Source organism: Phodopus roborovskii, unplaced genomic scaffold, assembly GCF_943737965.1.
Source record: "Phodopus roborovskii unplaced genomic scaffold, PHOROB, whole genome shotgun sequence".
NCBI lineage: Eukaryota > Metazoa > Chordata > Mammalia > Rodentia > Cricetidae > Phodopus > Phodopus roborovskii.
This window is the reverse complement of record NW_026126175.1, coordinates 52,436-66,273: the sequence shown is the minus strand read 5'-3', so window position 1 is coordinate 66,273 and position 13,838 is coordinate 52,436.

Below are 13,838 nucleotides of genomic sequence, written 5' to 3'. Positions count from 1 at the left end.
GTGACAGCATATTTGATCCATACATCACAGCTGGTCCCAAGGTAATCACATCTGGAAATTTGGGGTTGAGTCTAGCAAGAGGACTAGGCTCCCTAAATTCAGTTTTACTAATGTGCTTTGCACCTGATATAAAGAGTTAAGGATATAACAAGCACTAGAAGTAATAAAGGACCTTATTGCACATTTACTGTTTCTCCATACAGATGTTTTTTTTCAAGATGATAAAAAACAACTATGATAGAAAGAAAAGAGGATTATAGAATTTCTGGGTCTTTCATAAAATTTGGTAATAATCATTCCAGACCCCACTTTGTTTCTGTGTGTTTACTTTTTCATTATGAAATACACAGAGAAATGGTGCTGAACTTTACTAACAGTTCGAATAAGGTTGTTCCATTCCAGGTAAGAGTTTTAAAGCTTCTGCTATTAATGTTGCCTAGCAGCTACAAAATATATCCACGTTGGAAACCTATGCAGCCACAAAACAAAGCATATTATAGAGTTCAGTATCTTCCCTTTATTGTTGTTTAATGGCAATTTTGTATCACATGTATGAAAAACTAAAAAAAAATATATGAACCATGACATATATACATAACTAGTTGAATGTACTTGGGTTGGGTCTTTAGGTTATGATATAATTATCAAGAAACAAATTGTTTACTTTAACAGTAATGTTAGGTAGCCAGAAATGTCCTTTATATTTGAGATTTTTCCTGAGAACATAGATGACCCATCCTCAGATTTATAGTCACTACTTATACCAGTTATGGATCTCTATATTACTTGTTTCCAGTGTACAAAGAAGCTTCTCTAACCAGAGTTTAAAGCAGAGTAATTCTATGGGAATAAACATTTAGAATATGGTTTGTCAGCATGATCAGTTAGCATGTGCATATGGACAACACAGACAGAACTCTGGGTTATTAATGTCAAAAATATATAAAAAAGAAGACATGAAGATGGAAGGGAAATGGGGAGGAGTGATTTGGGGAGAATTGGAGGGTAGTAATGGCAGATGGCTATGGTTAAAACATGTATAAATATATAGAACTTTCAAAGATTAATGTGCCTTGTTTTGTGGCTGCATAGGTTGGCTACGTGGATATATTTTGTACCTGCTAGGCAGCAGCTATAGCAGAAGGTTTAAAAGTTTTACCTGGAATGAGCATCCTTCATAGAACACTTGCTAAACTGTAGAAGCTTTTCTCTGTATTTTTTCATAATGAAAAAGTAAACACACAGAAACATATGACATTAAAATATAACTTGCTTGCTGATGCTATTTCATTCTCCCAGTCCTTAAGTCAAACCCAAAGGCGAATTACATTGGTTAGGGAAAAACTGTAGTTTACTGCTATTTGTATATGTTTTAAGTATAGAGACTTGGGAAGGGATAAAATTATAAAAAAAAAGTGGTGATATTAAGATTCAGGAAGCAAGCAGTATGTAGCATGCTTCAATTACTTGGGAAGATTAAGAAGAGCGGGGAAACCTATTTGCCTACAGCATTCATCATTCATGAGCATGCGTGTTTTGTCTATTGTTAAAAAGTCTTCTGAGGGTGAAGCTAGTGTTACTATGAGAAATGATTAGCAGAGTCTTGCCTTTCTTTGCCCTGTTTTGCTCTTACTCAAAGCTTAAGCCCATAGCCCACTTAAATGCTGCTACTGTGAACAAGAAAGTGGCCTCTGCCACTTCATTCTCTTGCTCTTCCTTAATAGTTGATGTGATCTGCTCCATGATGAGTTAATTCCTGTCCACAGCTGATCCACCCTAGTCAGTCTAAACATTTGCTATTTTCTTTAACAGGCCAGGCTGAGATGACAAGAGACTGTCAGCAGCAGCAGGCACAGCAGCAACAATGAAGTGGCTAAAGAACTCATAGAAGAGCACTTAGAAGTTGGAGGCAGGAAGGTCAGGAATTCAAAGTTACCCTTGGCCACAGAGCAAGGACCTAGAGACTAGCCTAGTCTACTTGAAAACCTATCTGAAAGATAACTAAGCATTAGAGATGTGACTCATTGGTTAAGAACACTTGCCTCTGTTTCAGAGTAACTGGGTCCTATTCCCAACAGCCATATGCCTATTCACAGTCCTTTTTATGTCCAGTTCCAGGGGAGTCTGTGCTTCCTTTTGACCTTGGTAACCAGTAATGCAGGATGTGCATATACATATGTGCAGAGAAACACTACACATGCATTTATTTTAAATCTTTAAAATATAAGGTAATTAACAAATCATTGAAAAATCTTGAGGTGAGTAAAAAAAAAAAAAAACAAAAAAAATAAAACCATCTCATATCAGCACAAACTGTGGTGATGCCGCGCAAGACTTACTGGCCATACAGGTATATTTTCACTAAGATGCTGTGGGGACATTCATTAGAAAAAAAATAAAATTGGAATTGAATTTTCTCAAGAATTACAGGATCTGGGAAATATATATATATATATATATATATATATATATATATATATTTACACACATAATGCATATATACATATATATTTACACACTCATTTGAGATGTTTGCAACCACCATAAATAATGGCATATTATTAAAAATTATAATGAATTAATTAAAGCAAATAATATGAGTACTTTATGTGGTTTGCTGTTAATGACAGCTGAATATCCTGAAAGTGATAGATATTTAAATTTTGAGAGGAGTAGTAAACTTGAGAAACAAGTGGCAAAAATTATAAACAATATTATTAGAAGGAAAAATGTTCAGCTATACGTTTATGTTATAACTGAACTTTTATATTTTAAAACAAATGTGTAGCAAATCTAAACTAATGTTACAGTGAGATTTGATCCTCAGACTCTTCAGTAATTGACAATTGCAAGAGTTTCAGGAGACCAGAGGGAAATAAAGAATGCCATCTAAATACCAAGATAATCACATTTCTAATGGGACATTCAAGATAAAATGAATTTCCATGTCTGTGTGCTTAAAACAAATTCATGAAAAAAAAAGGAATGTTAAATTGTGGTATTTTTGTAAGCTGGAGTATATTCTGAATGCTTTTGTAATTCAGAGATGAGAATGATGCTAAACAGGAGAGAATGCAACTCTAGGATGAGAATAAAGGAAAGGCTAGTTGAGATCCTCATCTAAATATTTAGGAGAACCATGAGTAGTTTTCAATTTCTAAAAAGAATTTTCAACATCTGACATCAGTGCATGATAGAAATTGGCAGAAGCAGATTGTCGTTTCTCACAGTACATCTTCAACAAAATCACACAGAGAAATAGCAAAACACATTGGACTTATAAGAAATAATTGTAGTAAATTTCCCAAATCATCTGCAGTCATTGCTAAGTTAATTTAGTTATGGCAGCATTGTAAAGCTGTAAGAGGAAAGCAGGAAATTCTCAGAATCTCCATGACTATGATATTTCCTGTGGACCAATAGAGAACCAATAGTACGATTTTAGTTTGTTTCAGGTGGGTTTTGTCTCTAGCTCGAAAACAGAAAAAAATTAAGTCAAATTATATCAAATTTGCCTACATTATTTTGCTATATAAGCATTATTATACTGTGCTAATTTATTGTGGACTTGTGATATGTCCCATGTTCTTAACAGATTTTTGCTGGACCTCACACCCAGAGTTAATATACCTTGAGGTCACTACTAACCTGCTGTGTACTCTAACTGCCCTTTAAAAGAAAGATGTAAAAATCAATCTTATTTTCCTTGAATTTCCCATATAATCAACTTTTACAGTCTAATCTAATACATAACTGTAATCTAAATTATATTCTTACTGTTCCCCTGACCCAGAACAGTGTATGTATTTCTTCCTCTGAAAACAGCAAATGCAGAAATTGAAAAAAACATCCTAAAATCTACCATGAAGGCTGAAAGGAACTTTTCTGGATTTCAGTTGCAAAACAATGGTATTTGTTACCTGAATCAATTATGATCAGTTGGAACCAATGAGAGTCCCTTGTAAAACTGTTAAAATTTTCCTTCCCTATATGATACGTTCTGCTTTTTAATGAAGACAGAGTGAAGTTCTTTGGTAGGGACAGACACCACTCACACCACTTTCACACACATACCCACAAACACACACCCACAGTCATGAGGCAACCTTCATTGAGGCAGAAATTAACAGTCATACAAACAGACAGGATGGAAGACACAGGAAGTAAGAAGACCAGAATTCAAGTGTGGATTCACTCTGTGCTAAACAAGTCCAAAGGAAAGTGCTTTTTATTATTATTTTTAATGGAACACCAATTCATTATTGGTGGCTAGGAGCTAATCACTAGTACATATAATCCAGACATTTTGTACCCAGTTTTCATTTGAATAAAGCAGTAAAATATAAAGTTATGTGTATTGCCTGGCATAATGGAGCCTATGTATAATGCCAGAACATTGGAAGCTCTAGAAGCATAGTTCATCATAGTTCAGCACGACTCAGTAAAATGCTGGAAGACAGATTTTTCTTGGTGATATTTTTTTTAAATTAATTTATTTATTTTATATAACCAAGTCCATTTAAATGAAAACAAATATTATAGACAATATTTGGGAATTTGGGCGTTGTTCTTTCCAAACTACTTCCTACTGGTAAGGGGCACTGTATGGGGGGTTCTAAGAAAGTGCAGAAATCCTGGCTGTAGTCTGCAAGGCTGATTTGTCCAGCTGTTTTGAATGTAGGATCACCTGGTCCTCTGTTTCAGGCGGTCTGGCTTGATCAAACCACATTAGTCTGGAAGGAATCCACAGCTTTTCATTTTCTGTGTAAACAAAATAGAAATCCTTTTACCCAGTAACTTGTCCTTGACTTTAAATTTTGGAGTCAATCATTATTTTTATTGAATTCATTATTTTACATGTTGATCCCAGTTCTCCCTCCCTCTCTCTTTCATTCCCTCCCTCCTTCCCTCCCTACCTCCCTTTTACCTTCTCTGCCCTCTCACATGCACCCTAACCATCCTCCCCTCCCATCTCCCACCCCAATTCCATATGTAGGGGAATGCCATCCAGTTGGGGTCATGTAGATCTGACAGGTCATGTGAAGTAGGGACTAGGGCTTCTCTCCTGTCTCTAGATTAAGTCAGTTTTCCCTTCATGGGGGATGTGTTCCCAAGGTCCTTTTGTGTACCAGGGATACATTCTGGCTCCACTGTCTGAGGTCCCTCAGACTGATCAGTCCTTTTGGCTGAGACCCATATTCAGGGGGGCCTGAGTCAGTCCCATGCTGGCTTCTCAGCTATCAGTCTGGTGGCCCATTAGCTACTCCTTGTTCAGGTAAGCTGTCTCTATGTGTTTCTGCTGCCTGGTTTTGTCCTCTCCATCTGCATCTGAGTTCTAGTTCGACTCAGTGTTTTTGTATGGGTGTTTGCTCCTGTTTTCAACAGGCATTAGTTGAGGGCTCCATGGATAAGTTAGTTGTTGATCTCACTCTCAGGGAAGGGAATTTATGGTAGCCTTTCCACGGAAGCTCAAATTGTTAGTTGGCAGCAGTCTTGTAGTTCTGTAGACCTTTCTTTGTGTTCAATTTTACCTTCAAACCAATATTGGCTCCCTCTTTTGTGTTCTCTCTCTCTCTCTCTCTCTCTCTCTCTCTGTCTCTTGTCTTGTATTTCTAAGCAGGCTCAATCTTCCTGGTCGCACATTTTCCTTTCATACCCCTCGTTTTCTCCTACTTCTCTCTCCATTTGCTGCCCAGCCCCCCACTTCCCCTGAGCTCTGGGGGACTTGTCCCTTCCCGGTTCTGTGAGGGACTTTATATGACTCTCTTAGAATACACCTTGTATCCTAGTTCCTGTGGTGGTGTGAATTATAGGCTGGTGATCGTTTGATCTCGGTCTAAAATCCATATATGAGTGAGTACATACTGTGTTCCCCTTTTTGTGACTGGGTTATCTCATTCAGGATGGTTTCTTCAAGTGCCATCCACTTGCCTGCTAATTTCAAGATACCATTATTTTTTTTCTGCAGAGTAGTATTCCATTGTGTAGATGTGCCACATCTTCATTAACCATTCTTCAATTGAGGGACATCTAGGTTGCTTCCAGGTTTTGCTATTACAAATAGTGCTGCTATGAACATAGTTGAACAGATGTCTTTGTTGCATGGATGTGACTCCTTTGGGTATATGCCTAAGAGGGGGATTCCCATTTTCCTGAGGAACCACCATACTGATCTCCAAAATGGCTGTATGAGTTTGCACTCCTACCAGAAGTGGAGAAGTCTTCCCCTTTCTTCACATTCTCTCCAACATGAGTCATAATTGGTGTTTCTAATTTTAGCCATTCTGGCAGGAGTAATATGGTATCTCAAAGTTGTTTTGATTTGCATTTCCCTGGTAGCTAAGGATGTGGAGCATTTTCTTAAGTGTCTTTCAGCCTTTTTGATTTCCTCCATTGAGAATTCTTTCTTCAGTTCTGTACTCCATTTTTTAATAGGGTTATTTGGTGTTTTGTTGACTAGTTTCTTGAGTTCTTTGTATTTTTTGGAGATCGGTCCTTTGTCGGATATAGGATTGGTGAAAATCTTTTCCTAATCTGTGGGCTGCCGTTTGGTCTTGTCCACTGTGTCCTTTGCCTTACAGAAGATTCTATGTTTGACGAGGTCCCATTTCTTAATTGTTTCTCTCAGTGTCTGTGCCCCTGGAGTTATGTTCAGGAAGCGGTCTCCTATGCCAATTTGTTTAAAGGTACCTCCTACTTTCTCTTCTAAGAAGTTAAATGTGGCTGGATTAATGTTGAGGTCTTTGATCCATTTGGACTTGAGTTTTGTGCATGGCGACAGACATGGGTCTATCTGCAGTCTTCTACACACCCTCATCCAATTGTGCCAGCACCATTTGTTATTATTATTATTATTATTATTATTAACAAATGGGGAAGCAAGGTATATAGAATTTAAAAATGTGTTCATGCTCACTCAACTGTTATGTATAAAAGCGAGAGTATAAACTTGGCCATCTAACTAGAAATCATTCTTTAACTATTATAATATGCAGCCATTGTTCCATAGTACTCCATGTAGAAAAGGATCTAGTTATCCATACTCATTAAGGATAAAACCAAGTAAAATAGCAGAGAAGTAATAGACTAAAATCAAGAGGCAATTCTTGTCTTTAGGGTATCTTCAAATTTCAACTTTAACTGGTGATTTACCGAATCATTCTGTAACCTATGACATGCCTAAATCAGTTTGTAAAATTGAATGGCTTAGTTGTACCACTGGGTATTACATGGTATATTACATTGTGTACAGGTCATAGTCATCAGATGCAGGAGCCTGAGAAATGCCTTGGTCTATTTGTCTTGGCTTTCTAATCTCTTGTCTTATTCCTCACCTCTTCAAAATTATCAACAAAAAAAAAAAGCAAAATCAAAGGATAAACTTACTTTAAGAGAACTCTGAGGAAAATGGCAAGTGGTACATTTGGTATTAACTCGCATTTTTTTCCAACTAAAGGTTATGTGACCATAATGCTAATGTTAATTGTCAATTTGGTAATATCTGCTAATTACGTGGAGGTAGGCCTCTGGTCCTATGTTGGTGGTATTCTCGTGATGATGTTAATTGATATATGTTCACCTTATGAGTAATGTACAGAACCTGGCCTTATGCAGCAAACCCTGGTCTGTTTAACATATGACAAAACAACTGAACAAAAATATGCATGAATTCCTTATCCTTTTATATTTTTGGACATAATGTGACTAGTTGTTTCAAAATCTTGAAGCCTTGACTTCTCTACCATATCCCTTGAATAGTGACCTAAAATATTCTTGTAAGTTGTTTTTATGTAACTTCACCTTCTATTCTATATTAAATGGCCCATTACATAAATAAATCATGGGATTATTATAATTGTTGAATACAACATACTCAGGTTAATGAAGTAATAAGTACATAATAGATTTAAAACGATATTAACTCATTAGTCAATATTTGACTTGTAGAGAAAAAAATATCTTCTGATTCTCATGTAATTTTATGTAAATATTCTTATCCTTTCTTGCATTTCTATTTTCCAACTCAGTAGGTATTAACTAATAATCTGGTGTATCTGTCTTAATTGTCAACTTTATGGGATGTAAAATTACCAGTGAGACAAATCAGTTGCCATATGTGGGAGGGTAGTTCCAGAGAATTTTAAGTCGAATGGTAGAAATACTTGGCTAAATGAGGTAGTAATCCATGGACTGAAGGATTTCTGAGTGACAAAAGGAGACAATAAGTTGTTCATGAGCATTCATTACACATTTGACCGTGGGTGCCATGTGACCAGCTGGATCACAGCTTCATCCCTGTGCATTCCCTGATAGGATTGAACTATTCCCTTAAACTGTAAGCAAAATAAAACTTTCTCTCTGAATTGCTTTTGCCAAGGATTTTGTCATGATGAGAAAAGTGACTAATGTTCCTGCCAAGCACTTAAATGCCTGAGTTATCTCTATCTTCAGCCTTTCAATACCATTTTTGAATTTTTATTCCTTCCTTCAATTAGTCAGGATTTTACTTAATTTGATATATGACTGAAGGTCTACTATTTACACTCATTACCAATATGAAATTACCAAAGCTCCTTTTAAGCCCTCATCATTCTTTTCTTTGTTATATTTTAGTAATAGACATCAATAAAATGGGAAGCATTTGACACTAATTTGCAGAGATAAATGCCTTTTTCCAAACCTCTTCTAGTTCTAATCGGGGTATTATTAAAGGGAACTGAATGGGTTCATGAATTTCTGAGACAGATTTTTAAAGGGGAATTTTGTTAAGAAATTTGTCTTAAAAAATAACTATATGTAGACATGTAAGATAATACAGGAAGCATAAGGCAAGAATGTCCTACCAGATTATCCTTATTCAAAAGATTCATTCCATAGTAAGTGAGAAATGAAATGCCAGAGAAATAATATATTCTTAAAACTTTCACTGCTATTTAAACCTTCAAGTAAAATATCACTATTATAGACTTGCTGAATTAGTATTAGCTCAACCTATTTTTACTTTAAGTGAGAAAAAATTCAATGGGAAAAGAAGGACTCTGTGAATCCCATACATTACTTATACATAACTAGATTTGCATTTTAATAAACCTCTTCAAGCTTTGAATTTATACACAGAAATAAAATGTGTGAAGACTGATAAATTTCTTGTTTATTATCTTGATTTTTGCTGTATTCAGGGTGCAAGAAAACACATAAAAACATGTAATATACTTCTAAATGTTGAAAGAGGTGGATGTTCACACCATAGTAACTGTGTCAGATTACAAGTTAATTGCTTGAGACTCTTCTTTAAAATCTGCTATATTTAACTATGCTGAATGACTAGAGAAAAATACCTATTTTTAAAAGTCTGTGTTGATGAAGATTTAAGATAAGAAAGCTTTTTGTAATTTGTAGTAAGTAAAAAAGTCTCAAGGTAAAACATGGAAAAGAATCAGATCATATTGTTGGGGAAAAATCATCAGTTAGTTTTCTAAACAGTCTATGAAATGATATCTTACAGTATTGGTTTTGGGTTTATTTAGCTTGTTATTCATCATTCCCATACGCATAATTAGTACTGATTTAATAACTTTTTAACACCAGACAAAACAAATGCTATGCATTAAAGATAGTTTTAAAGAAATATTTACCAAGCCCTCTGATGTTGATTTCCAATATATTTATGTATTTGTAGGTTTTAAGCTGATGGTAATCTTACTTGTGATTGTTCAGTATCTATCCATGCTGGACACATATACCATGAATTCTTCTTCCTCTTTTATCTGCACCCATCTAAATGTTCAGTTATTACACTTCTACTTTCAGGCTAGGATTTTTTTTTTTATTTCCATGGATGAAAGAGAATATAGGGTACTTCAGTTACTTCTCATTTACTTAACATGTGTTCTAGTTACACCAATTTTGCTCCAAGTGGCAAGGTACTTTTTTTCTCCTTTTTTTCTTTTTAAATTTGAAGCAAGGTTATTTTAAATGTCAATCCCAGTTCCCCCACCCTCCTATTCTTCCATATCACCCCCACAAAAACCCAGCCCATCCTTTTTCTGCTTCCCAGGGAGGGTGAGGCCTTCCATGGAGAGCCTTCAAAGTTTGTCATAACATTTGGGGCAGTGCCTACACCCTCTCCCATGTCTAGGCTGAGAAAGTATCCCTCTATGTGGGATGGGCTCCCAAAGTCAATTCGTATAATAGGCATAAATACTGACCAGAGTCCCATAGACTGCCCTGTCCTCCTAACTAATACCCACATTCATTTCTATACTGGTTTCCCAGTTACCAGACAGGGGTGCATGAGTTCCCACTTGTTCAGGTCAGCTGACTCTGTGGGTTTATCCAGCCTGGTCTTGACTACTTTGCTCATCACTCCTCCCAAATGATGCACATTCATACAAGAACATCTGTTCAACTGTGTTCATAGCAGCATTATTTGTAATATCCAAAACCTGAAAGCAACCTAGAAGCCTCTTAAATGAAGAATGGATAAAGAAAATGTGGTACATTTACACAATGGAGTACTACTTAGTGGAAAACCACAATGGAATCCTGAAATTTGCAGGAAAATGGATGTAAGTAGAATAAACCATACTGAGTAAGGTAACCCAGTCACAAAAAGACAAATGTGGTATGTATTCATTCATATATAGATTTTAGACATAAAGTAAAGAATTACCAGCCTACAACTCATACCTCTAGAAAAGCTAGGAAACAAGGAGGACCATAAGAGAGACATAAATGTTCCTCTGGAGAAGGGGAGAGGGACAAGTTTTCCTGAGCAAATGGGGAGCATGGAGGCAGGGGAAAGGAAGTTAGGAGAAAGAGAAGGGGAGAAGAGGAGAACAGGAAGATTATGACAGGGAAAGAATAGTGGAGAAAAAGAAGAAAGATATAATAGAGAGAGCCATTATAGATTTATGGAGAAATCTGGCACTAGGGAAATGCCAAGAGAGCTACAAGGATGAACCCAAGTGGCAAGTTTTAACAGCACACAATATTTCCTCTCTTTTTAAAAATATCCTCATTTTTATTTATGAATGTTTGTGTGAGTATATGTGCAAATAAAGACATATTCCCTTGGAATACAGAAGACAGTATCAAATTCCTATAAATAATATTAGCAGACCTGAGAATTCACAGTATTTTGTTGTAAGAATTTGCATGAAATAAAATATAAAAAATAAATATATAAATAAGAATACAATAGAAATAAAATATAAAAATATAAATTTGAACATAAGCTGACTATAGATTATAGATGTAAGACAAGTGTTCTCCAAAGCTTTGTTATAGTAAAAACAGGTTTTCAATTTCAAAGTACTTGTTGCATCTTGGATTTGTTATGGTGACATAATATTTCTAATGCTGGGTTTTAGTATGTACTTAGGAAGACAGAACAGTTGTTCTGTTGTTCTTGCTTTGGCCATTTTAGTGGTTTGAAAGAAATGACCCTCAAAGTGATGGCACTAATTGGAGGTGTGTCATTGTTGGAGTATGTGTAGTCTTGTTGGAGGAAGTGTTTGGCTATGGAGGCAGGCTTTGAGATCTCATATGTGTTCAAGTCACTCCCAGTGAGTCAGTCCACTTCCTGTTGCCTTGTGCCTGTCTGTCTGTAGGGAACTATGTTCTCTGACATGATGATAATGGTTAAACCTCTGAAATTTTAAGCCACCAACCTCAATTAAAAGAGCTGCCATGGTCATGACATCTCTTCACAGCACTTGAAACTGAACTAAGAAGTTGGTACCAGGATTGAGGTATTGCTGTGATAATGTTTGACCATTATTTTTTTTTAAATAATATGGACCTTTGTAGACAGATTCTCCTTTTGGCCAGCAACTCATAAATAATGACCCAGAGACTTATCATTAATTATGGAAGCTTAGCTTTAGCTTAGTCTTGTTTTCAACTAGCTCTTATATCTTAAATTAACCTATTGCTATTAATCTATGTCCTCTCACAAACTCCCATTCTGCTTCTCTGGTATCACCTGGCATCTATATATACAAACCACTGGCTTCTTTATAGTCAATTCCTGTCAGCTAGTCACTGGCTCTACACCTTGACTCAAGGTAGAACTTTATTTGTCAGGCTCAGGAGATCAGAGTTCAATCAAAATATGCCACAACAGACCTTGAAACTGTGGATTAGAAAAGCAGTTGAATGCTTTAAGTGATGCTTAATGGGTCATATTTGGAGGAACATGGAAGACAGTGGTACTTGCTGAACATGATTTGATGAACTGCTTGGGGCTAACTTAAGAGTTTTCATAGGAGAAGGATTAAAGTGTGCTGCTTAGAGATTGTTATTGTGATATTTTGTTGAAGAATGTGGCTGCTTTTTGTTCTTGTCAAAAGAGTCTGTCAGAGACTGAAGTGACGAGTTTTGGATTAATTCCATTGGTAGAAGAATTCTCAAAGCAGCGTAGCTTAGACTCTGTTGGGTCATTATTGATAACTCTGATGAATATTTATAATGAAAAGGAGCAAGCAAGCAGTTAAAAAACAAAACTTACAGCAAAGTGGTACCAGGAAGTGGAATAGAGTTAAATCCTCTGTTCAAGGAGATAACTAATCAATTAAATGAAGAGAGTAATCCATCTAAATTTCCAACTTGTGAAAAGAAATTAAAGAAAATCTTAGAGCCAGGTGTGGTGGTACACCCCCTCTTTCCAGATCCAGATCCAGATCCAGAGATCTTTCCAGAATGGGAAGGCTGGAAGATCTCTGAGTTTGAGGCCAGCCTTATCTATAGAGTAAGTTCAAGGATGGCCAAACTTAGGCAATGAAGAAAAACTGAAAACTGTTTTAAGATGTGATTAAATGAGGGGAACTTGTTCCAGACCAGCAAGCAATAGAACATGGCAGCTTCAGGAACATGATTCTGGAGTTACAGATAGAAGGGAGCTATGGAATTTGCTTCTGTAATTATGGAAATCTGCTGAGGTCTGGCATGTGTCAGGAGTGTCCCGGAATAGAGGCCTAGAGAGGCTCTTGTGTGAAACTGATGTTGAAGCTTGGATTGCCTTGAAGAATCCAAGGATGGAGATGCCGGAGACATGGAATATCTTTCAAGGAGAGTAGCTAACAGGGAGTATAACCAGCCCAAGAGAAGGAAGTGTGTTAGAGTCAACAAAACTGGAAGAAATTGGAGACCTGGAGAACATTTTGGTATCAGATATGGAGATACAATATTTGGAGTTTGTCCAGTTGGCTATTCAGTCTTGCTTTGGTCCAGTATTTCCTCACTGTTCTCCTTTCCCTATGTTCTGGAAAAGTAATATATATCCAGTGCCATTATATGTTGCAAATATGTGATCTGTATTTTTTTATTTTGATTTTATAGGAATAACAGTTAAAAAGATTGGATGAATCCAGAAGGGACTTTGAACTTTAGTCTTTTAAATAAGTTTGAGGCTATTATAGACTTTGGGGACTTTTGAAGTTGGACTGAATGAATTTTTGCATTATGATGTGGCTACAAGCCTTTGGGGGCCAAGGACTGCAATGTGGTAGTTTTAAAGAAAAATGGGTCCAAAAGGGAGTGGCACTTTGGAAGTGTGTCCTTGTTGAAGTAAGTTTGATCTTGTTGGAAGAAATATGTCACTGTGGAGGCAAGCTTTGAGGTCTCATAAATGCTCAAACAATTTTCTGTGAGTCAGTCGACTTTCTGTTGCCTTCTGATCAAATTGTAACTATCACCATGTCTGCATGCCACCATGCTCCCCACCATGATGAAAATAAACTAAACCTCTGAAACTGTAAGCAGTCACACCAATTAATTGTTTTCTTTTATAAGAATTGCCATGGTCATGGTATCTTTATAGCAATGAAAACCCTAAC